Source organism: Rousettus aegyptiacus, unplaced genomic scaffold (assembly GCF_014176215.1).
Source record: "Rousettus aegyptiacus isolate mRouAeg1 unplaced genomic scaffold, mRouAeg1.p scaffold_m13_p_8, whole genome shotgun sequence".
Classification (NCBI taxonomy): domain Eukaryota; kingdom Metazoa; phylum Chordata; class Mammalia; order Chiroptera; family Pteropodidae; genus Rousettus; species Rousettus aegyptiacus.
Window position 1 is genome coordinate 85353938 of NW_023416311.1, and position 25558 is coordinate 85379495.

The window sequence follows — 25558 nt, forward strand, 5'->3', positions numbered from 1 at the left end:
CAAAACAGCTCCCTTGTGAGTTTTCTCAAACTGTGGAAAGGGAACTTTCTCAGTCATCGCTGTACCCGAGCCAACTTTATTAAATGGAGCTTTGTTCCCAGAGGATTTTTTAAATCGAGACATCATTTGCAATATACAACATGATTTACAGTGGTGATACTAATCGATGTGGTTAAATGAGAAAAAAACAGCCTCCTCTCTCAGATTTTGAAATCAAATTGAGGCACTTTTATCAGTAAAAATTTATTTATAAAATGGGAAGAAATAAAGCTTGGAAAGTAACTAATGAAACAGTTCACCCATACTTCCTTCATTTAATAGACTTTTACTGAATACCTTTTATATACCAAGCACTTAATTATGTCATTTAATAAAATACCATAAACTATTATTGTACATCTGCGGAAACAGAGACTCCCAAGTTTAAATACACTGCCGAAGTTACAGTCCTACTAAGGGAAAAAGTGAAGCTTCAAACCCAGATCTGTCTGACACATAGCTAAGTAAGAGAACTTAAAAGGAAAAAAAAAAAAAGCTGCAACAGGAGCCGGGAGGGAGATAACTTGAAGCAATACGGCAGAGCTGTGGAATAACCACATATAACACAATCAAACTGTCAGCTTTCTAAAAAGAGGCATGGAAATACCATAGGAGTAGGTGGCATTGCCATAAACAGCTCGGGCTTTAAGGGATGCTCCTATAGGCAGGACTTGGAGGAAATCTTGCATATATGCACAGAATTAGAAAAACTATCTAAGCTGTATTGCTTACAAACCGGTAAGGCCAACATTAGCAGTGCCATTTTGAAATACAAACACTAACAGAAAAGAACATACTGATTATGTTTTACAAAGGCTGGCTTCGGCTCTAACAGATCTTCTACTGCTATTGCAACTTAACTAAAAACCTGTTTTAGTACCGGTGTCGTATGCTTTGTAAACAAATGAAAATGTCTGCTCTGGAAAAAACAGTTAGTAAATTGATAAATTATCCTTTCATTTATATCACTTAGCCCACTAATTCTGCTTTAATTAACAGCCATTATTAGCAGTAAATACATGAAATTATGTTTGAATTTCACAGATATGCCCTGATTGAACATGTGTTCATGTTAGGGAGTGATAGTTGGCTAATACTTTTCCAGATTAACAGTGATGATTCAAATATAAAATTTTATCTGAACGTATGTATGAATATCTTGTTAAAGGGTAAATAGTTCACTAATAGTTTTTCTTCCTCTAGACATTAGGCAGCATGCACCTCTAGCTAATGCACATATACACAAACACGTAAAATGGTTTTTGAGAAACAACTAAATACATGTAAAAGGTATTAAGCTCTCCAACCAAAAAAGTTCAGATATTTTAACTATAATTATAATAACAAAAATATTAAACAGGGAGTATCATATACAGACAGGTGAGTAGAAGAGGAAAGAATTATGCGACATTTCACCATATATCAAGAGCAGTCGTTTCTGACGAACACAAATGTGATTCTTATTCATCTACACATCAAGTTGTCAATATCAGTTCATGTAGCTGCAAACTCATTTCTGAATCAATTAATTTCTGTTTTCGGTAAAGGACAACAAAAGTGATTTTTCCCTTTGCTGTGCTGGCACATACACTGTGTCACTTAAAAGGAAACAAGTGACACATTTGATTAGCTGTAATTTATTGTAAATGAATCTACTGAAAAGTGAGCAATTTGCATGCTTAATAAGGTAGGTAAAAGTAAAGAATCAATTTTCACACATACAATACAATTTCACTGAGCTACATATTTGTTCGTTCATTCCAAAAGCAGAAATGAAAGGCATGTAATCTGAATAGGCAATCGCAGCCTCAAGAATTTCTACAGTTGTTTCTGAAAAATATTTAGTCATGTCATTGCACAGATGGATGCTGACCCAAAGAGAATAATTTCTTGTGGAGGATTTCATATCCTTTACTTAAAACTTAAAAGGGAAACAAAATTTCTCATAAATAATTTTAGAAAATATATTTCAATGTTTCTAGGACTTCAAACTTTGGGAAGAAACTATTTAATAATCTTCCTCCCTTCTTCTTAAAGGAAGATTTATAAAAAAATCTAATAAGGAACAGAAATAAACTTGTTTGGGGGAATTGTGAAAATACCCCTCATTGAGGTGTATTTTTTCTTGTTTCCTTTATTTTTCTCATTTGATTTTCTCTTTTATTATTTTCCTTCTTCAAAAACTTATTCTTACCTCTAATTATAGGATTACTACCACCAAGGGTAAAAACACTACCTGCCACAGGTAAATCATAAATTCAATGGATCACATTATCGCAGAGTTTCAAAGGGCTCCCGAACTTTTCATATTATAGGTATGAATGAAAAAGAAAGGAAAGAAAGGTTGAGAGATTTATTTGATATCACATAGTAAGAAATTGATAGAATCAGCACAAGAATCTAGTATTCATGCAAGCCAAAAATCCCTAAACGAAATTAAATATCCACCAGCCCAGAACACACAAGCACTCACTCCTTTCAGAAAAGACAGGCCCCTGGCCTTTGATATCCTGACACTTAATCATATTAATATTTTAATTGCCATTATCACCACCAAAATCTTGAGAAGGCAACTACCTGATCTAGAAAGTGAGAGAGTACAATCTATTCTTGATAGAGAATATACTGAATTAAACAAATGGGCAAGAAGAGATTTAATAGCTTCCCACTGTTTCCTGAAACAAGAAAAAGAGGACTTCACTCCAGGTCTCTGAAGTAAGTTTTCAAAATAAATATAACACTAAAACAACCATCTGAGAAACAAATGCATTAAAAAAATATTATCCATTAAAGGCATCCAAAAGTTGATTCTCAAGGGAAAGGAATTTATTAGCTTATTAGCAATACTTGCATGTAGAGGAAAAGCTATTACCAAATTTAAGAGGCGAAAATACACTTTTAACATTCACGTGAAAAAGCTGAGCAAGAATTAATAACTTATCTCTAATCAGTAAATTATTTCAAATGGCTTCCGACAGCTGTCAACTGTTGCCAAGCCACATTACAGATCATCCCAGTAAACTGGCAATAAAACAATACAATTACCAATGTTAATTATCTACTGCAGAAATTTTCATGATTTAGGGCAAACTGAAGTGTCTTCTTGATGCTGGACTGTCCCAAACATTCCTGGTGGGTATACAATTCACATCACTTTGCAGAATTAGAAAAGAGCTGGTACAAAATGAGATAGAATCTTTATGTTAGGCAAACAAAACATCCATGCTTGAAAATTTTGGCAAATTATCTGTCGAAGACAAGTATCCTGTATTCACTAAATGCCATTTTCTCCAGAGTAAACAGCTGGAGTCCATAGTCCAAAAAAGACAGAAGCATATACTTTTTGGTATCAATACATGAGACTTTAGAAGTTGACTTCTCATCCGTAGCACAGCATATGGAGAAGAGAGGGAGACCCTGCTCCACACAATCACTGAGGGTCTTGTCGGGAGCCATTAAGAGACACTGAAGAAGTCACGTAGCTGATAGCCATGAAGCAGCAGCTGCTGCTGAGACTGCTTAAACAAAGGTTCTAGGAAGCAGGATGTGGAGTTAAACATTACTGACCCTGGAGGGGAGGTCTGCCTCCTAAAGAAATCCTTTTAAGATAGTGGAATGTTTTACAGCCCAGAAAAGGATGTTTGTACCCTGAGGGAAGGATATATAGGAACTTATGTAAATGTCAGCATTCCTACGGTAATGTACATTGTGTTTTGCCATTGTACTCTGTACTTTGCTATTGTACTCCGTGCTTTGCTATGGTACTCTGCTATTGTATCCAAAAACTTATATAAAGGCTGTGCTAAGTAAACTCGAGGCTGCAGCAGTGGCTGTATGCCCTCCCGAAGCGCTTTCCTATCTTCTTCTTTTATTAGGCTTCACCCCCTCCTCTTTCAGGTACTGATCGACTTTAGCCGGCTGGCTCCGGCAGGGCCTCACGCTTTTATAGACTAGTGTGTCTAACCATCTGCTAAGGCTACATCCTCTCCTGCATTCAGTCATGATGTGCAGGAAACAGACCATGGAGGTCATGGAGAAGAGTTTCATGGGCAACGCCTTGAAATGGCACACATCATTTCCATCTACACTCCATTCCCTGGAACTCAAGTGCATGAGCAAACCCAAGAGCCAAGGTGGCTGAGAAATGTAATCCAGCTGTGTGTCCAGGAAAAAAGTATTTGGTGAACATACAGAAGTCTGTACCGCAGCATCTTTGAACATGATTAATACAAATTAAGTTTACTGTAAAATTGAATTACTTTGAAACTTTTGTGAAGTATGGAACTTCAATTTTCAGTGGCAGTGCCTTTAAATAGAAATTAATGGCAGAGAAAAACAAAGATAGGTAATTTTAAAGCATATTTTAGTAATTCCAAAAATGTCCACAAAAAAAGCAACTGTTCAATCCAGCTGTCCCTCATTCTTCAAATATTACATTGAAACGTTTACTATGAAAACTGTAACATATTTTAATTGGACACAATGAAAAAGGAAACAGCTTGGGCATGAAAAATAAAATGTGATTCACCTACTTACTCATGTCCCTTAATGCTGCTACAAAGCTATAAAATTTTTTAGAGCATGATATAGATACATAGAAAATCCAACATACAGAAAAAAGAAAAGTATATTACAACAACTGCCTGAAAAAAAAAAAGACAAAAATCAGAATATGGATTTAGTTGTTTAAAACATTACATATTGCATGCAAAGGCATGGTTTCTTGCCAACCAATCAGAATGAACTTTTTTCTTCACTAAGGAGAAAACTTTTCTGTGAATTCACTTACTTTCTGGCTAAATAAGACATTATTGTGTTACAAAAAAAAGTCTTAAAAGTTACAGGAGAAGGATACCAGTTCCGCATCAGAATATTATCAATTCATTCCCATAGGACATGCTATTTCAACTCTACGCCACCCGTCTGAACAAATCAATCACAGACGATGGAAGGCAGGAGCAACACAACACACCATTTAAAATGTCACAGCTACTTGGCTTTTGGAATTCAGAGAAAACGGGTGGAGGATTCAGCGAATTGAATGTTCTCTCTCTCAAGAATGTCAGTTCTGTCCTCTGAGATAACTTTCTGAATGTGTGGGACATGAGCCACAACTAGCTTAACCCTTCTTAAAGAGCTGGCCAATGATCACGTTCCAATAAACTATCTATCAGGTAGCATTAAAGCTAATGCTACATCTACACCCAAAATTATGATATGATAACATTCTGGTCAATATGGTACAGACAAAATGTCCCTTTGCCTCCTTCTCCATTTTTCCTTCTTGTCGGGAGTAGGGATAGCACCCCAGTGCATAAGGAAGGGATGAACTGGAAGGGTCCCTGAGCAGTGATCAGACCTGCCCTGAAAGACCTACCAGAGGAAAAAAAAAAAACTTCTCCAATAAGTCAATATTACGGGCTTTTTGTGAATTGCAGCCAAATTGCTACATGAAGACACTAGAGCCTGAAAAGCTGAGCACACATGAGAGGATATAAGAAGGGCCCCCAACTCACCACTTCCCTGATACATGGTCCAGATCCCAGAATGCAAATTCCTGCCTGAGTTAGACCTTGGCAGTGAATTATGAACTGTCTCTTATAATGTAAATGATACAAAGTACACTTTTGAAGCAATGAAAGGAAGATTTTCTAAACATTATTTTTGAAAGGTTCTCCACTAATGACGATATATTCCTACTGATGGAATTCATAACAAAGATAGAAACATGTCAAATATTTTCAAATAATTTTGCCTGAGCGTTTTACGGTTTATAACAGTTATGCCTGACAAGACACTACAGGTTCTGTTAAGTCTATTAAAAGTTCAATACTTGCATACAACAGATTTGGAGTAGATTTTGACTTTTCATGATGAAAGTCGTTTCTGAAGATATACTGCATATTTTGCTTCCAAGGAGTATATCTTCTCCAGGGGTCCTGGGAAATTTTTTAAAAACAATTTCCCTCGTTTATCTTTTAAACTACTTAACTTCATATAAAATATATGAAGGACATATATTTTAATACGATTCTTAAAACCTATAAGAAATGACCAAAATACTGACAAATATTCTATGTCCAACTTCCTGCCGGTATACCTTCAGAGATAAAAACTATATATAAGGTTTCTATTTATTCAATAATAGAAACAATTTTACAATTTGTTTCTATTTTTTTACAATTTGTTTACAATTTTTATCAAGAAGACATTATACAAGATTCTGTCATTGAGAGAAAAAAGTCATAAAGCTCCATTTACTTGTGCATTGCTTTCGAAATCTGGTGTGCAAAAGATTCACTGTTTTATCAAAATTCTTAGTGTTAAATTCCCAGATTTTAATATGAATTTTACCTGTCTCTTGACAATTATAACCTCAATTCCTCAACACTGTAAAGTTAGTCTATTTATTTGTTATCATTAAATTTTTCTTGCCTCTTGAATCATTTCTATCAACCTCCAAACATACTCCAATATAATTTTTCTGAGCTACCATCCTATTGCTGTTCCACTTCATGTGAACATTTCTTCAAAGAGTTGCCTATACTCATTATTACTATTTTCTTAGCTTCCATTTTCACTTTAACTAAATCAAATTGGGTTGAAGAACCTCCATGACTCCCAATCCAACGGTCACTTCTCTCTCCCGTTTATAGCTGAACTCTCATTAGAATTGAACAGTTAACAATATTCTCTTTCTTGTCACCCTTTCTTTTCTTGGATTCCAAGACAGCATTCCCTTAGTTTCTACGTCCATGGTCCCTCCATATTTTCAATACTGAATACATCTTCCTGCTTGACTTCTAAATTATGGAATGTCCCAGGGCTCAGTCCTGCAACCAATCCTCTCTCTTCTCTATCTGCACAGATGTTCCATCATTTATTCTTAGTTTAAAATGTCACCTCTGTTTCAGTGAACCTCAAATCCATCCTTTCTCTCCTGACCTCACACTTCAACTTCAGACTAGAAATCTAATTTCCTAGTTAACCTAAGTGTTGATTCCCTACCCACCCCAAAATCTGTTCTTTCCCAGATTTCTCTGTCTTTAACACCTAAATTCTTGCTCAGGCCAAAAACTAGAACCAAGATTAATTCTTCCTTCCCACACCCGCCCTCCTCCGTATCTACCTATTGCATACGTCTTACTGACACCACTTTCTGAAGCTATCCACTGCTCTGCATTTCTTCTTCCTTAACCCCAAGACAAGACACCATCACTTTTCCCCTGATCTGCTTTAAGGACTCTGCCCAGTCTTCCAATTCCCTCTGTTTCTCCAAATAATCCATTACATGCAGAGAAGCCAGAGTGATCTCTTTATTAATTATATAACTTATTACATATTTACAAATTATATAATTTTCCTCATTAAAATGCAATGGCTTCCACTGCAGTTAGAATAAAATCCAAACTTCTTAAAATGCCCAATGTGATCTTCTCCTGCTTACCTTTCCTTACTCACAGTTATTAACACAGCACCTAGAATAGTGCCTGGAACGTAACAGATGTGTAATCTGCATTCGTTGAATAAATTAATGAATGGAATACAAATATACACTAAACTTACAGTATGTTTATTCAAATACACATTCACTAGTAACAAGACACTACATATTTTACTAAATTCCTTCTAACAGAATCTTAGTGTTATATAGGCATTAGCTCATTTATCATCCAGACCTTTGATGAGTAAGTAAGTACGGTATTCACTGTACTGACACATCTATTAATTCAGAACTGCCTCATATCAAATCATTATTGTCTTACTTGTAAATCTTTGTGCCACATCACCAAGTTGCCTTCTTTTGCATTTTAACGAAATTCTAATATAAAAATACCAGCTTCTTCCTTTCTTCACAGAAGGCTCTAGGTTAGCAATTCTCAGCCTCCGTGTGGAAACAAGATTCTAATATGATCATTCTGAAGCACAACAAAGTTATGGAAATAATTACTCATTTCATAAAGCATAATAAATTTAAGATTTATATTAAAATGGATAACTACGATGTCAGTTTCATTTATTCAGATGTACTTGCAGAGGTGGAAATAAAACGAGAATGGAATTACAGTTAGAAAGCTGGGAACAGAAAACTTAATATAAAGATCTATTATAGTGTTCATCTTTATATAACAGATGAAAAATGTTTGAATTATTCTTGTACATTACAAGAGAATGAGAAAGCAGCTCTGGACATATCTGTTCTGTAAAGACCTGACAGTTACAATTTCGAAGAATGAGAACTTGTTAATATAAAAGTAAATATTCTATGTATTATATATTTAAACACTAGTTTTTAAAAATATTCTCTTAATTAACATTTACTTATTCCCCTTAATATTTTCTGTAATGTGGTAGTGTGAGTGTTTAGAAATGAACATTTCAAAATTTTGATTAATCATATTGTCTTTTGCTTTTAAATAACCAATTTTGGTAATCTTTATTTGCAGCATTTCCTTTTCATAAAAGGTCTTTAAGAACACCAGGCCTCTCAGACACACATACTCAGAAAAGTATGCACTGCAATTTCCTTTCCTCCCCCAAAATGGGGAAGGAGTTCATGAAAGTATGAGTAAATTCCTAGAAAATGCATAAAAAAACAAGTGAATACATAGACATTTGTCCAAAAACATGAAATTTATCCATTATGAATATTTTGGCAGAGTGTGTAGGAACATTTTGCCTCATACCTACTGCACTACCATTAACTGTATGGAAAGAATTACTCAAGAGTACAAAAACTGTGGGTGTTTTCATAAAGGCCACGTGAGACTTTTTTTTTTACTGTGGTCATCTTGGCTGAATTTATGCTACTGTTCGCAGTCTTCTGAGGGGACGCGAGTGAGAGGAGGTACTGCCATGGGTCAAAAATTAATATGCTGTTTGCATTGAGAATGGCTGGCTGACCACGGATTTCTGTGGGGGAGAGAGGAGGCGTAAATTCACAAGGACAGGAGGAATGGGAGAGCTATCAGTGAAAAAGAGATTTCTAAAACTTTTAAAAAGAGAGAAAGGGTTAGAAGAGAGTTTTTAAGTGATTTAACAGAGGGGAACAGCTAGTGGTGGGCTACCTGAAAAAATGTATCTCAAGGAGAAGAGAGGCAATCTGCCAGTTTAAGACTTTGTGCTGGGATCAGGACTTGCAAGCAGAGGAAACTGGAGGAAGGCCAAAACCAGGGCAACTGCAGGCTGGCAGGTTGGCGGGGCAACTTAACCTCCCAGAGCTCATTGCTACACTGTAAAATAGGAATAGTACCTATAATAACATACTATATCGGCAAATGCCTTTTTGTCATGTAAGGAAACATATTCACAGGTTCTGAAATTAGGGTGCGAACATCCTGGTATCTATTATTCTGTCTACCACATTACCTTGTCAGATTACTGAAAAGATTAGATCATAACAACAACAATGACGACGACAACAACAACAACAACAACAACTCATGTTTGCTGAGCACTCAGCATGTGCCAAGCACTCTTCTAAATCTACACACCGAAACCTCGTAACAGCTCTCTAACATACAGATTCCTATCATCCCCATTTTACAGATGAACAAAATACAGTGCAATTACTACGCCTCAAGTCACACCGCAAGTACTCGACGGAAGCTCACCCTCTTAACCACCCTGGTCAACACTAATAAATTCGTTATTATTATTAGAGCTATGCATTGAGCTTATGACATAATCTCATGCCACGAACATAAAAATATGAAAAGGATCAAGCCAAGTATTAGCATTAGAACTTTTCCAAAAAACATTTTCTGTGCCTCCTAGTTTCCTATTTTAAATATTCCTTATACCAGAATATCTTTTTCCTTCTCCTCCCCACCAGATCTGTATTTGGTTCCCATCCTATGTGCTCCCACAGCTCCCTGCACATACCCGTGCTGTCACTATAACATCGAAATATACTGTCTGTGTCTTTATCTGTCCCCTGACCAGGATGTTCCATGAGGACAGGGACTTCTCTGTATTCTGGTTGGCCTGTAGAGCCAGGTCGTCAGTGCTTACTGAATAAATTAAGTGGAGAAATAATACAGCAGAATAATTTAAAAACCTGGCAAGCTGTTTGGACAAGAATCTTTAACGGCTGCTACCATTCTTACAATACAATATCTCCTTAGGTTAATGTAAAATCAACATAAATTTGGATATTCTAAAATGTTCCTTTTTCCCCCCCTGCAATCAATAGTACAGTAAGCAAATTATTAAAAACATGAACAATTCATGTTGTTGTTTTATAGATGCCTTACAAACCAGTATATATATATATATATTCACTATAGAGGAGACCCTTTCCAAAATTTATTTTTTTTTAATAAAAGCCAAATATGTTTCTAAATGTATATCTCTGGAAGAAGTCTACAATAACTAAAGGTCACCAAACACTGTTTGTTCTTATTATTTTGGACATAAGATAATTTAGTTTCTGCCATTCCATTTTGTAATTTATTTCAAACCATTTTGAATAAAGTGAATATTAATAAAAGTTATTCCCCTATAAACTGAAAAAGAAAAGCATATTGTTCCATAAATATTTGTCAGAGATGAAAGAAGTAATGAGATCCTTTGGGATGTAGGTAAATCAATTTTACAGAAAAATCCTTCAGAGTTTTGTTTCTCTCAATGTTTATCATTATCCCAGTAATACTAGACAAAATAACCTGGCCTACAATTTCCTCCACTGGCTTAAAAGCAAAAAGAGGGTTAACAGGTGTTAATAATCACCAGGGGAAATGGAAATAAAAGGTAAAGCAATGACGTGTTTCATCAATAATGCTTTTGGCTGCAAATTTTAAAAACCCAAACTGAACTGACTTTAGAAACAGGGCCTTGATTGTCTTACATGAGAAAAAGCATAGAAATGCATGTAGGTATACATGGCGAGGTGACTGTTTAAGTGTTTAACTCAGCAGCTCAACAGTGTCATCAAGGACTGAAGCATTGGCTGTCTCTCAGCATATCAGTTTTCTCTTTGGGTAACTCCCTGTGTGGTCCACAAGACAGCTGCTGCAGCTCCAACGTCATATCCACATGAGAATGTCTGAGGCAGAAGAGGCCTCCTGTGTGTTTCCTTCTTCAGAGCATGGGGGTCAGTTCCAGAAGCCTCACAGCAGCAAAGTCCTCACATCTCAAAGGCCAGATGTGGGTCCCACAGCCAGCCCTGGATCAACCAACGGGTCGGGGCCGGGGTGGGGTGAGGGTGGTGGGGAGGGAGATAGGTAAGAGGGACAAGGCACATAATTGGATTAAATTAATTCGCTTTTACCCCTAACCTAGAGAGAATACACTCATTTTCATTCATGGTTTTCTCTCTTTGTATTAAAAAAAAAAAAAAAAAAACGATGTATGATAGGGAAAAAAAAAGTTTGAAACAAAGGTTGTTAGAAGAGATAGCTCTATAAAAGGCCAAATGGCCCAGCTCTGAGGAGGTAGGATGAGGGAGGAAAGGTTCATAATTAGATAGCTGTGTTTATTAGAGCAGCAATCAAGATGCTGTTTCACAGATGACCAGTAACAACAAACAATTAGCTTTCTCAAAGGTAGTATTAAACATACTGAGGATAGGAAAGCATTCAAATGTATATCTGAGTATACACTTACACCCATACAAAGATATATATCTTTGTGTGTAAGTGTATACTCAGATATACATTTGAATGCTTTTCCTATATATATCTTTGTATGTGTGTGTACAAACATATAGAGACAGAAACAGAGATAAATAGAGATGGATACACCAAGTCTAGGTTAAGTCATTCAAGCCAGATATCTAATCAAATATATAGGATACAGGTATGGCAATACGATTACCTTATTTTTAAAAAGTCAATAGCAGAGTTACACTGCTAACCCTGTCACACTTAAATACTGACACTTTGAAAAAGGAGGATGAAATCCAAGAAAATCTGCAATGTAAAGGAATGTGTGTGTGTGCTTGTGCGCGCGCGCGCGCACACACGCGCACACACACACACACACACACACACACACACACACACACAAGCTATTTCTTATCTTTCTCTAGAAAGGTTCCTTCCAGAACAAAGGAGAAAACTAGGAATGAGAATTAACAGAACTCAGTGAGATCTAGCTACCACTGGGTGTTGAACTCGTTCTTACCTCTGATTCTTTTAAATAGAAAGATTTCTTTCTTAAAAGGATATAAATAAGAAGCATGTGAGTACTCCTCTATACTATTACTGACAAAATTCTAAGGTTAACAGCAATAATTGCCTCACAAATCATCCCAAAATAGAGATAAAAAATCAGAAGTAGAATCTAAGTAATGAAATTACAAACAAAAAAAATTCCATGTCATTACAAAAAACATTCAATTTATACTTCACGCTGAACCAGCCATGTAAATGGATCTCTCTTTTATAACAGTAGCAGAAATGTGTACATGAGTAATAAACTGATGGAAGGTGTTCATTTTATCACCTTTAATTAACTCAGGAAAGACTATTTCAGGAATAATGATGTAATGAAATAAAAAACAATAATTAACCACAGAAAATCATTAATGTGAATTTTCCTTCTTTGCCATTTTTTTTTTCTGGCCAAAATCTACACAAAGCTTCTCTTTACTGAAGGGTCATTAAGTTCATTTCACAAACATTGGAATATATATTCTCGTTTTCATCTATTCACCACCTACCCCCACTCTCAACATCTCAACATCCTACAACATTCTCTTCTCTCTCTTTCTCTTCTCTTCTCTCTCTCTCTCTCTCTCTCTCTCTCTCTCTCTCTCTCTCTCTCTCTCTCTCTCTCTCCCTTCTACCCCCACTCCTGCATATATACTTGTACACACACCCTTATTGATCCATATCTTTGGGTCTCTTGGTCTGTCTCTCCTATTTTTTCCCTTTCTCTCTTTTACTTTTTGCAACAGTAGTAGGGTTTAATGATGCCAGGTATATTTCATGGGAGAAGTAAATTTCTGGATGAGTCCTGAGATGAAGCAGTCCTTTAAACCTTGTAGCTACTGCACTGATTACTGCCTTCTTCCACAATGGTTACATATATTATCACTATATTTTACCCACCGCCTGACTCTTTAATGCAAAGAAGCAGCGAAAGATTATTAGACATGTGTGAAAAGCCTCCAACATGAATGTAAGGAGACCAAAACAAAGACAAAAGAGAACTTGAAGAAAACAGAATCAATGAAGGAAGAAGAAACTTAAATTGATACAGGGACACAGATTGTCAGAAAATATCAAGTACATAACAACAAAATGTTTTGAAAAGTATTTTCAAAAGGAAAAAATTAAGGGGAAAAATTTTTTTTCATTAAGAGCAAACCCTAGAAAATTAAAAATATTATACTGGCAATTAAATATTCAACAAAAGTTTGAATGAAAAAACTGAGAAAATCTTCAAAAAGACATGGAAAAAAATAAAAAGAAAAGAAACATAAATCATTACAGGAAATTCAACAACAGTAGATTCAAAAAAAAGTTAAAGGAAATCTACGGCCATGCTACCCTGAACAAGCCAGATCCCGTCTGGTCTCAGAAGCTAAGCAGTGGCAGGCCTGGTTAGTCCTCGGATGGGAGACCACCTACGAAGACTAGGTGCTGTAGGGGTAAAAATAAAAAAATAAGGGATTGTTAACTGACAAGGTCCTTGCAATCTGTGAGGTCAACCAAGGGTTGCCTCGCCTAAAAAATAAATAAATAAGTTAAAAGGAGGTGACAAAATGTTGTCAGAGGTATAAAATAATTTCCTAGAAGGACAGGAGCATCTGCATCTACACTAAAAGGCTTTTTTGTGAATGCTAAATCTAAGAGGCTTAAAAAAAAAAAAAGTCCACACCAAGCCACGTCATCATGAAATTTCAAAACTTTAAGGTTAAAGAAAGCTCTGAAAAGCTTCCAGAGAGATACAAGGACATAGAAAGGAATCAGAATCAGAAGGGTACTCAGATAACTGAACAGCACTAGATACAATGATATTGAGCAATACCTTCAAAATTATGATCAATGAGTTCTAACCCAGAATTCCATACCTTCTCAATCTATCATTTAAAATGTAGACCAAATAAAGATATTTACGACATGCCCAGACCCCCAAAAATGCCCTTTGACACAACTTTTCTTTGACAGCTAAAAGAGTATATGTTTCAATATAACAAGGAAAGTATGGCATCCAGGAAACAAGACACAGGGCTAGGGCTAGGGTGAAGAATAACACATGTGTGTCAGATCTACCGAAAATATGGTTCAGACTCAAGAAAACAAAGGGGGACGGGGCTCAGAGAGGTCTCTAGGATGGGCAAGGAGTGGGTAGAGATGAGTTCCCGATCATTTATTTGATGTTTGACCATTTGGGAAAATTATTGAGAGCCATAACAAAAGTTCTAAAAGAACCGAAAAAATATATATATAAGGAAAAAACACAAGAGTTAAAATAGTATAGGTGCTGCAAATGTAACAATTATTGATGCAACCAAAAATTGTGAAAATGCCCATATTGAGAGATTGTGGACGAAAGAAATATGAGTTAAACACTAATATAACAGACAATCAATAGAAACTGTCTAAAATTGTCAATAAAAAGCAGTTTAAGTATATTAAAATATGGTAAATACAGTTGATATAAGCTCACACTGTCTAATTTTATAATTATATATTTACTTCAATTAATAAAGGTTAAATTAAAAAAAAAAAAACTCCCCACTGATAACAAGAGATCAGAGCAACAGAAGCAGAATAATACTGGTATTCAATCAAATCCAAAAAAAGCAATCAACATAGTCGAGTTTCAAAAGACAATCTTGGCAAGTAGTAAGTATGGTCTCTACACTTGGCTACTGTCCTCTAAAAAACAGCAGAACATGTCCGTGTCTTTAGAATAACTTCCAAAAGTTAAGGCTTAAAATCATTCGAGTTATTTTATATGCAGACATTAGGAGGTTAGTTTTAATGACTTAAGAATTTCAATCAAACCTTCAGAATTTGCCTATTGTTTTGGGGAGGAAAAAAGACTATATATATTCTAAGCAGCTGTCAAGTCTAATTAATTGTTACTGTGAAATGAGTATTAAAAAATCTAAATTTACAAGGTCTGGGAAATATATAAACACCCTAGGAGAATAATCAAATTAGCAACAATTCTAACTACTATGTATTAAAGAAAGTTTCTTTCCTTCAGGATTTGGGCCATGGGAGGTAAATACTGACTGGTCATATATTTGTGTTAATTGAATGAATTATATACCCTGTCTAAAGAACTACTCTTAAACAGTATATAAACAACAATCTACATCAATGCATGACTGAAAAGTGTCTGATTTATTAAATCAATACATGCTCTTATAAATGTGTATAAAAAGATTTTATATAGGTTTAGAAAGAACACACTGATTTAGTGAACTACATAAATACATGCAAATCTAACTAACACTTGGATAAGACTGCCCAATAAAAATGATAGCAATATAGATTTTGAGGTAAATTATAAAACCCTTGAGAAGTGATTTCATAAGCAGCATATACATGTACCAGGATATGAAAATTGCAGAAATCAATCACTCTGTGTTACAGGCATCACAATGGACTATTAAAATATGAATCAGGAAATGATCAGATTAGCCAAGTTTTAAGTAAAAACACTCTGAAAGTGTAAGGTATTTAACGAGATGAAAACTGTTGGTTCTCTTATTATTATTATTACTAATACTATTATTATTGCTTCCATGTATTGTAGATACAATTCTGAGCTCTGAGTTAAATATTTATGTTTATTATATCAAGTTATAGTAGAGATTAAGTAACTATTCAAGATCACAAAGAGCCTGGATCAAAAATAAACTTTTGGACTCAAAACCCTGATCTTAATCACTAAAATTAGTAACCACAAATTAAACACAAATGGGATATGATGTAACACCATAATATTGGTACAAATTTTTAAATGTAATATCAATTACTGGCAAGAATGGGGGAAATGGTGACTTTCATCCATTTTTGTCTAGAATATATTACAAAGCAATTGTTGAGCGTGAGGCTACCTTAGTCAAACAATTCCACTTTTAAAATATATCCCAAAGAGAATCTAGTTCAAGTATATAGACATATTAAAATGCTTAATAAAATCAGCATCTATACTAATTTGAAGCAACCATATAATAATGAAATATTATAATTCCACTGCAATAAAATCAATAAGGTAGTCCAATGCTTTAAAAGTAGATCTATAGCATGCTTTATGCAAAAGATATATTTCTCATATGCTATACTTTAAAAAAATGTTTAAACTGTATAATACAGGGCCTTCATTTTAAATATGAAATGATTAATGATTTTTCTTCAAATAGCACACTCCTTCAGTAATTTGAAACACATCCAGTATTAAAGAATTATTTTGGCCATACACAGGGAGGACACTGCGATGTGACTAATAATCTGAAAATTATCTGTTGTATTAAATAACAGGGATCTTGAATTAACAAGGTTCTAAATCTAAACTAAAAATCAAAATGTTTAAGGTTAAAATATTTTTCTGGCCCAAATGACAAACAAATATGTCTTAAAGATTTAAAATTCAACAAATCCTAAAAATTCAGACATTCCTCCTACCACCTTCCTTCTCATCCTTTTTTAGAACTTATTATAATAAGGCACTTTACTTTTATTACCCAAACATGTAGGCACGTCGGTTTTCAGTGCCTTTGCAAATGCTCTTCACTCTTCTTGAAATGGTTTTATCTAACCCTTCTGACTGGGTTGGTCTATCCACTTCATCTTTCACAATGTTTTTCCTTTAAAAACCTCCCCAAACTCTTGCCATTTCTCAACAACTTGTAGACCTTGCCTCTTTATGCTAGCTTCTCCATTCCTCTATTTCAGTAATTATTACTCAATATTACAGCTGTGTTTGTTTTCTTTAACCAGGCCATGAATTTCTTAAAAAAGCAAAGATAGTGTTTTTATTTAGCCTTGAATCATCCTCACCTGGAGAGCCACATGTAGTAGATATACGTGTGCTAGATGAATAAGTGGATATTTTGCTTAGTGAATGTAAAAGAGGAAAAAATGAATGCGTGGGTTTTGGAAATTTAAAATAGTCACCTTTCTAGATAATGATGCAATCATAAATCTAAGTTCATTCAAACAGATCTATAATTGCAATGCAAGTTGATTAACCATCATTATTATTATCTCTTTATTACTATTATCATCATTATTACCTCTGGTTTGAACAAGCACTCTACTTCAATTTGAAATTAATATAATACCTATATGAGCAAGCTGTTACGACCACCAGCAAGCTAAATATTTATAACAATAAGCTTAATTCAGGAACACTATGACTCTCACCTCTCGAAGACCATGCTTATTCAAGCTGACCAATATCACCAAGCGCTTACTGTGTTGGTCATATTGTAGCAGGTAGGAGTTAGCTTGGAACCAGACTAACAGTTCAGATGTTCCTCTGCCACTTCCTACTTATGTTACCTCGGACAAGTCACTTAACCTATATCCCAGTTTTCTAATCTATAAAAATCAGAATAATGGGATGACGATAGAATTTAATCTAGTAAAAAGAGTATTCAATGAGTTAATATATAAAAACTATTTAGAACAATGCTCAACATATAGTAAGTGCTCGAGTATTATATATGATTATCACACATTTTGTCTAAGTATAAAATTTGTATTACTTGTTTCACATTTTCGTGTATCCACTTCTCTCTCTTCCAAGAATTAGTGTAAAATGGCCCATCCCTAGCTTCGTATCAACCTAATCGGAATGAAGGAAAAAAACTGAATTCCTGGTTTAGATGACTGATTTCCTCTCACTCTTTCTCCTGAATCTAAACAAGAAAACATGCAAAGTGAGGGTGTTACTGGCAGCCATCTTAAAAACAAAACAATAAACTGCCTAAGGATGAAACCTATATAAACCAGGTTCCTTGATGACCACCCTTAGTCCCTGATTTATGTCCTGACTATAGCTTACTGCAAGCTCTGGTTTTTCACTCATTTGAGATAATAAATGTCCTTTTTATTTAAGCCTGTTTGAGTCCAGGTGCTGCCAAAATATCATAACTGAAGCAGTGGATATGGTGTTTTCCTTGTAGAATACATAATCTGGCTATAACGAGGATTCCATCCTCAATGTGACAAGAAACCACCACCCCAGGAAAAAGAATACTTTGTTTAGGGTTAATTTCCTATGTCTCTCTCACGATGTTACAACTACAAAATACTAAGAAAAGACTTGCTTAGCCTCAAAAGTAGTGAGAGTACCAACAGTAATAGCTGGTCCCCAACTGCCACTATCAAAAAGTACATTGTAAATCCCAGTATTACGCTATTCAGGGCGGACTAGAGTTGTATATTATACCAGTCCCCATGAGCTTATTGTGCACGTTCATTTCAGTTACTGCTGAAACACTTTACATGTCAAGAAAATTTTCACCAAATGTATTCTGACACACCTTACAGAGGTTCTCACACTTCAGCGTTCTCAAGATTCCACTGAGATTCAAGTTAAAATACAGATTTATAGGCATCACACCCAGAAAATTTGATTCGATTGTTCCGAAGTAGGACTTAGGAATAGTTTGTATGCACCTCAATAATTCTGATGCAGCTGAACTTGGACCCACATTTTAAGAAACACTGCCCAAGATTGAAATAAATATATTAATAACATGCAGAAAAATGGCAAATTGAATGATATGTGCGCCTTGATCATAGTGAAAATCAAGTCCTAGCCCAGTCCTACCAAATCCTTTTCAACACGTGTATTTTTAGTTCCTATGCTGGTTATATCCATAGTGCTTATATCTTATTTTACCACCTTTACCATGTTTGCACTGTATCTATAGAAACTCAGCTATTTTTATTTTTTCCAACTGGTTTGCATCTCGGTGCCCTGAAATAATATACCCAGATCACCATGTCTTATTACATCAGTTATTGTCATTAACCTGACTCCCGTCTACCCTTCACAGCTGTGCCAGATATTACAGAAAATTGTCCGTAGGTGCTTGAGCAAAAGGCATCACCATGTTCTTTTCCTCTTTTATTTCTGAAACCACACATTCTCCTGAGCCATGCTGTCTTAATCAGTAAACTACTTCTGAAAGTAATAAAAGTACTTGCTTTAAAAACTCCATTTTCAATAATTTATCTCACACAAGTATTATGTTTCCAATTTTTTATTTTTTTACCACAGCCTTCTGATTTTAAAAAAGAGTCCAGTTAACTAAAAATATCACACATCTTTATGAAATTAGTATTTTTCTTCCCTCAATTGTGTGACACATTAGGAAATGGCAATTAAAAAAGAAGCAAGCTAATTAACTACCATGGTTGCCTGCCTATAATCAAGTGAGGCATGTAAAACTCACAAGTAGAAAACTCTCTGATATACTTTGATGTCTGGAAACTCATCAAAGCATAACACAGAACCAAAGCAAAACCCAATATAGTGCTAGTTCTGTCAATAATCACAATATTAAAGTAATAAATTAAGACTAAAATTTCCACCAAAGCATTTTCCATGCTATACATTAGTCTCAACCTGCACTGCGAAGATCATCAGGATGGCAATAAAGGTGCCGCTGTTGTTTGTCGTCTGTCCATTTGCAAATGTCATATCTATCCCATATGCAATATTAAGGCTTTCACTTGCTTTACAAAGCAAACTACTGATTAAGATGTAGCTCTAAATTTTAAAATTATAGTGCTCTGGAGTAATCTTGCAAATCTGCAAATAAATCAACGAGTCCAGGCTTCTAAAACCATTTTGAAATTTTTCATGCTTTCTTATTTTAAAGCAGCTCTATACAAAAGAAATACATTGCAAACCACATTTGTAATTTTAAACTGCCATATTAAAAAGGTAAAAAGAAGCAGATAAAATGAATTTTAATAATATATTTTATTTAATACAATATATCCAAAATGGTATCATTCCAATACGTGATCAATATGAAAATTGTTAAGAAGATATTTTTTGTTATACTAAATCTTTGAAATTCGGTGTGTAGTTTATACTTACAGCACATCTCAATTTGGCCACATTTCAAGTGCTCAACAACTGCTCTTAGACATGGCTATCATGTATGAGAGGACAGACTTAAAAGAAAAACTTTCAGAAATGGAATGTTGAAATTCTTTTTACAAGTCTATAGATGTGAGGATTTAGGAACTAAAAATTTAAATAAAGTAGATGACCATGTGCTCACTCAGGTAACTATACCTTTGTCAGAGTAGTTTTTCGAAGATGGTAGGAAAAAGTAAGCTACATTTTCTGATTATGGCCTTAAAGATAACAGTTAAATGGCCTTTTGGATGATCACTTGACAATCAGGATCTATGTATGTCAAGTAGAATTATCAGGATATGTATACAGAAGAGGAGGGTCAGTCAATATCAGGACTCTCATCCAGAATGATGAGGAATGGATTCTTGTTTCTCACTGAGCTACATGCCTCATATTGTGGTAGAGGCTGAAAAGCTTTCATGTTTTTACCATGCAAGTTCTGGGTATATGTCATGACAACGAGCACTGCCTATCATGTATCAGGTGACGTCCACCCAACAGGCTGAGAACTTGGAGGTTGTTGATACTCCCCCTGCTAGCTGAAGAGCATGCTTGCATACCTGACCCTTTCTATCGAGTACCAGGGGATGTTATTATCTTCTTCCCTCTACTTCGCTACTCTCTCTTTACTCAAAAACTAAACTAATTCAAATGGTTCGATCTATATTTTTCTCAAATTTCAGTATTTTAACAGGTCTGAGTGAGATGTGGAGAAAAAATAAGAACTGTAATGAAACAACTAAATTATTAAAAAATGGAAGAGCATTTGTTCAGGCAGAATCGAGACAATGCCGTCAATAAGGTCGTACTCTCTAAACAGACGGCTGGTGCTGAACAACACAGAATTCCAAAGATGATGTCAAAGGTAACAAACAGTGTGTTTGACTTGAATGGCCACAAAAGAGATGCTATAAATATAGGGCTCCGGCAGTTAGCAGGCTTTGGACTTCGAAATAAAGGCCGGGGAAGCTGAAAACAAACACAGTATTAACTGGGAAGAAATTTTCTGAGCCGAAATGGAAAACCAAATAAACTTTTCCTTATTTTACTCTTTGACTAATCTTTACCACTGGCAATAATGCGAAGTCTAAGCCTTCTGTATAATCTTGCTACAGGTCTAGTTTTTCCTTCACTCTGTCCACCAACATAAGAAAGCAAGGCTACAATTTTAATTTACTACCTCTTTTTAATGGTTTCCCAGACAAAGATTAATAAAGAAATCAAAGTCCATTTACTCAGTTTTTTTTTTTTTTACAATAAACAAATAGTTTATTTCTAAATTTCTAAAATTTAAAAAGGGGGAGGGGAGGCTCACGTTTTGCATTTGTTTTCCGCCTAGAAGTCATGTTTTATGAAAAACATATTGAAATAAGAAAATGTGGCTCTGTACGTCATGCTGGGTCGCCTATGAGCAGGGTGGCTGCATGACCTGGGATGTGTCATTTCTGTCCCTGAACCTCAGGCTCCTCACCAGTCTAACACGGATGGCTCCAGCTCACATGCTGAAAGAATCTAGGACATTTCTGCCTTCTCCCTAAGAATAAACACTTACGACTGCCTTACTCTACACTGCAAACTTTCAACTAGCAATGAAAAGATGAAGCAGCAGTTAGAACAATTAGCAATCTAGGGGTTATCTAATGTAAAAAGCCAACGATGTTAAATTAGCTACCAAAAGCTTTTTAAAATTTCTTTGTCTTAAATTCATTTTCTCTTCGCTAACTGTTGGTAAGTTGGAATGTCCTTATGTTACACTAATTACACAAAAAGTTCATGTTTATGTCATATTATTTTCCCACTATCTCCTACTATTTTCATGTTATATTTCTGATATAATTGGGGTGATAACATAAAAAGGTATTCCCTACAAAGTTTTAATTAAACAGTAACAGACTTTTTAAAAACGTTAAATGCTCAAAAAGTGAAAATGTCAACTCAGAGCGTGTAAATGCGTGTGTGTGTGTGTGTGTGTGTGTGTGTGTGTGTGTAGCTGTCTGGAACATATAAGTGCCCAGCAAATGTTAACCATCTTTAATGTCACTGTTATCATCTTCCTTGATACTTTTCTAAATTATAATCATCTTTAAAAACCCCAGTGCATTACTCAAAGTAATATGGTTTCTCCTTTCTTTGAACACTCACCTTACCTTAATCAAATTTCTTCACTGAGTTTTATCAACAACGACCCATAATATTTTTCTTGAAAATAGGTCTTGCTAACAATTATTATATCACATTTTTAACAACAGTACTGGAAACACTCATTGAATATTTTTGCCCAATTGCATAATGAAACCAAGTACATTCATTGTGCTTGTTATTATATTCCCAGCAGCCAGCAAAGTGCCTGCCACATAGCAGATATTAATAAAAACTCACAGAATAAATTAATAATATAGTCCATTATTCTTTTTTAGTAAGCTTCCCCAGATGACAATTTTTTACTTAAGAAATTAAAAACAGACCTCAACCCCTACATTTCAAGATTATGAAAGTTCAAAGTCTTACAGCAAAGGAAGAAGGAAGAAGTCTGAAGGCAAATGTAAATATAAGCAAATATAAAAACAAAAATTTATTAATGGCTCCCCATATTGACATAAAATCTTCAAAGGAAAATTTCATCAGATGTCCAGGTAAGTCTCTCTTTAATGAGACAGAATTACATCAGCTGAAAAAGATCTATTATTCTAACCCTAGGGGCTGGCACAGAGATAAAGGCCTTCAAACAACACATATGCTGCTAGATCAGTGGTCTGAATACGCAAGCAGTTTTATTAACATTCACCAGCATCTCACCTGTGAAGAGCATTGCTCGAGGTGCTATGCAAGTTACCACAAAAATAAAACAGATAAGATAGTTTGTGTTCTTAAGATGAGAAATCTTATGATCCCATGATAAAGTGACAGATGATTGGGAGTTTTTCAACCCCTTATTTTTCCCCTCCATCCAATATTAACAACGATTCCTATCAACTGAGTAAACCCTCATTATTTGCCATCATTATAATAAAATTCCTTAGAATGTAATCATTTAATCCTTCTAACAACCTAGTAAGAAAGTTATTACTGCTAGATATAGTCCAGATATGAGACTAAGGAAGTTAAAGATTAAGTAACATGCTAAAGGGCTGAAAGGTAGGAAAATAGGAAAATAGACTAAAATTTTGAACTCAGGAATGAGTAATTCCAAAACTTGCTCTCTGTTTCATTTTCCCAAACCAAATGAAGGATACAAAAGTAAGCCAGTTCCCTGATGAATTGCCCTACACCCAAGGGCATCTTCCCTGGAGGCTCTCTTCTGAGAGGAAGGAGGGTTCCAGGCTGCCCAAGGTGGGTTTCACCAAAGGAGTAGAACATAAATGGCAAGCTCATTGAGATAAGAGGTATCTGAGAGTTTTGTTCTCCTGGGTGAGAACAGAGTCTGAAACGCAACAGGTGCTTAATAAATATTAATGGATTAAAGAATAAGCAGTGGCAGTGATAATAATCATGAACTCTTCTAGGGGCAAATCAAACCCCCAGGTAGACCCCCAAGAAATGAACCCAGATGAACCGTTCAAGTATCACATTTTGTCCCCATCTCAATTGTGGACAAAAATAAGGGCTCTGTAATAAATTTAACTGAAAGGAATTTCACAGGGTGATCTGATCTTAAATTCCTAAGTGAGCAGGTCATGGTGGGGAGTCACCCCTTAGGCCTAAGAAAGGTTTATCTATCCAAACATGTTCTTGTGCATCTAGGTTCACACACCTCTGTAACTATCTTGCAATCCAATCATAGAAATCTCCCAGCCTTGCTTTCTCTCACTTTCATGTAATTTTCCTTATGCTTCCTCCTTAATTCCAAAAGTATAAAAGAAACTGCAAAACTGTTACTCTCAGGAGCATTTGGGATCTTGCTTCCCAGCATGTCATCAGCTTGGCTCAAATAAACTAAAAAAAATCTCTACATATTTGAATATTCTTACTTTGACAAGATAGTGAAAATAAATTATTTCCTTAATCAGAAACAGCATTTTTCCAATGATTACTCCCATCATCCTGTTAATCTGCTTTTGTAACACTTTTGTCATCTGTAATTATCTGGTTTATTTATATGTATATTTGTCTGTCTGCCCAGAGTCCCAATCGATCCTATCACTACATCATCCACTGTGCCTGTCACAAAAGAGGCACTCATGGAAAAATCAATCATATAACTGAAAGGTATATGTTTTCCTATTGTTTCCTGTTCTGGGTAATTGATGTGTTCACCTAATCTTTGTTTTTGCATTTAGCATTATTTAGTGCTTTAATTACAGTTGTCCTTTGAACAATGTGTATAGGTGGAGTTGGGGTACCAAGCCCCTGATGCAGTCAAAACTCCAGTTTTAACCTTTGACTCCCCCCCAAATTTAAGCTGTCCCTCAACAGCCGTGGTGAATTGGTTCTAGGACCACCTTGGATACCAAACTCCACAGATCAGCTAAAGCCTCCTACATAAAATGGCATAGATCAATGCATACATTTGGCCTTCTGCATCTGTGGACTCCCAACCACGGATCAAAAACGGTACAAGCATTTATTGAAAAAAAAATCTGCATATATAAGTGGACCTGTGCACTTTGAACTCGCGTTGTTCAAGGGTTAACTGTACTTCTGGAGGATTAAATGAGTCTGATACTATATTAATAAAAGAAACAATTCCTACTATTTTTGTTGAATAGAATGGAGAGAGAAACTGAATGGAGGAGAGTGGTGTCGTAGTAGTGAATTTGGGGTTTTATACACTTTTCACAGAGATAAGAGTGAGATGTCAAAGGGAAGGCCTTCATCTACTAGATTCTTAGTATCAAATGAATTAGGGTTTTTGTTTTTGCTTAGAATGAATTTAAGATACTTCTTAGAAAATGAAAATGTATTTAAAAATCATATAACAAAATGGAAAACCTTGAAAATTGTCATTTCAGGATACTTTCACTTGACAGGCAGATGTGAATTTTAAAGGTGGTATTGTTCTACAGGCCACCAACAAAGCAGAAATATATTTACCTAGTTAAATGATTGTTTTACTTTCATGCTTTATCAGTGATCACAGATCATTATCTACTGTCGCATAAGACTAGGTCTAATTGTGACAACTGTATGACTGACTGTGGTATATCTACTTTTTAAAAAAACTGAACGTCCTTTCTTAGGGAAATTCATTAAGATTTAATTAGAACTTAAAGGAAGAGGCTCCTTTTGTATAAAAGGACCAATTTAAGAACACTTATATAAATTGTACAACTACAGATGAATACATTTTCATCAAGTTTCAAATTATGTATTCTAAATATTTCCCAAATGCAGGAAAACTGCATGCTTGTTTTATTTAAAAGGTCAATTGTCAAAACAAGGAAAGAAAGTATTAGTTTATATTTACAAGATAAAACAAATCACAACTCTGCAATTACACCTATTATTT

General features: G+C 35.1%; 1 protein-coding gene and 1 pseudogene across 2 annotated transcripts in view; one reads left to right on the top strand and one right to left on the bottom strand.

Moving 5' to 3' along the window:
• The window catches only part of PARP8 (poly(ADP-ribose) polymerase family member 8), a 149403-nt gene that overhangs the window by 95022 nt on the left and 28823 nt on the right, over positions 1-25558 (bottom strand). The window lies entirely within an intron of this gene.
• Positions 13519-13637, top strand: LOC118606953 (annotated as a pseudogene).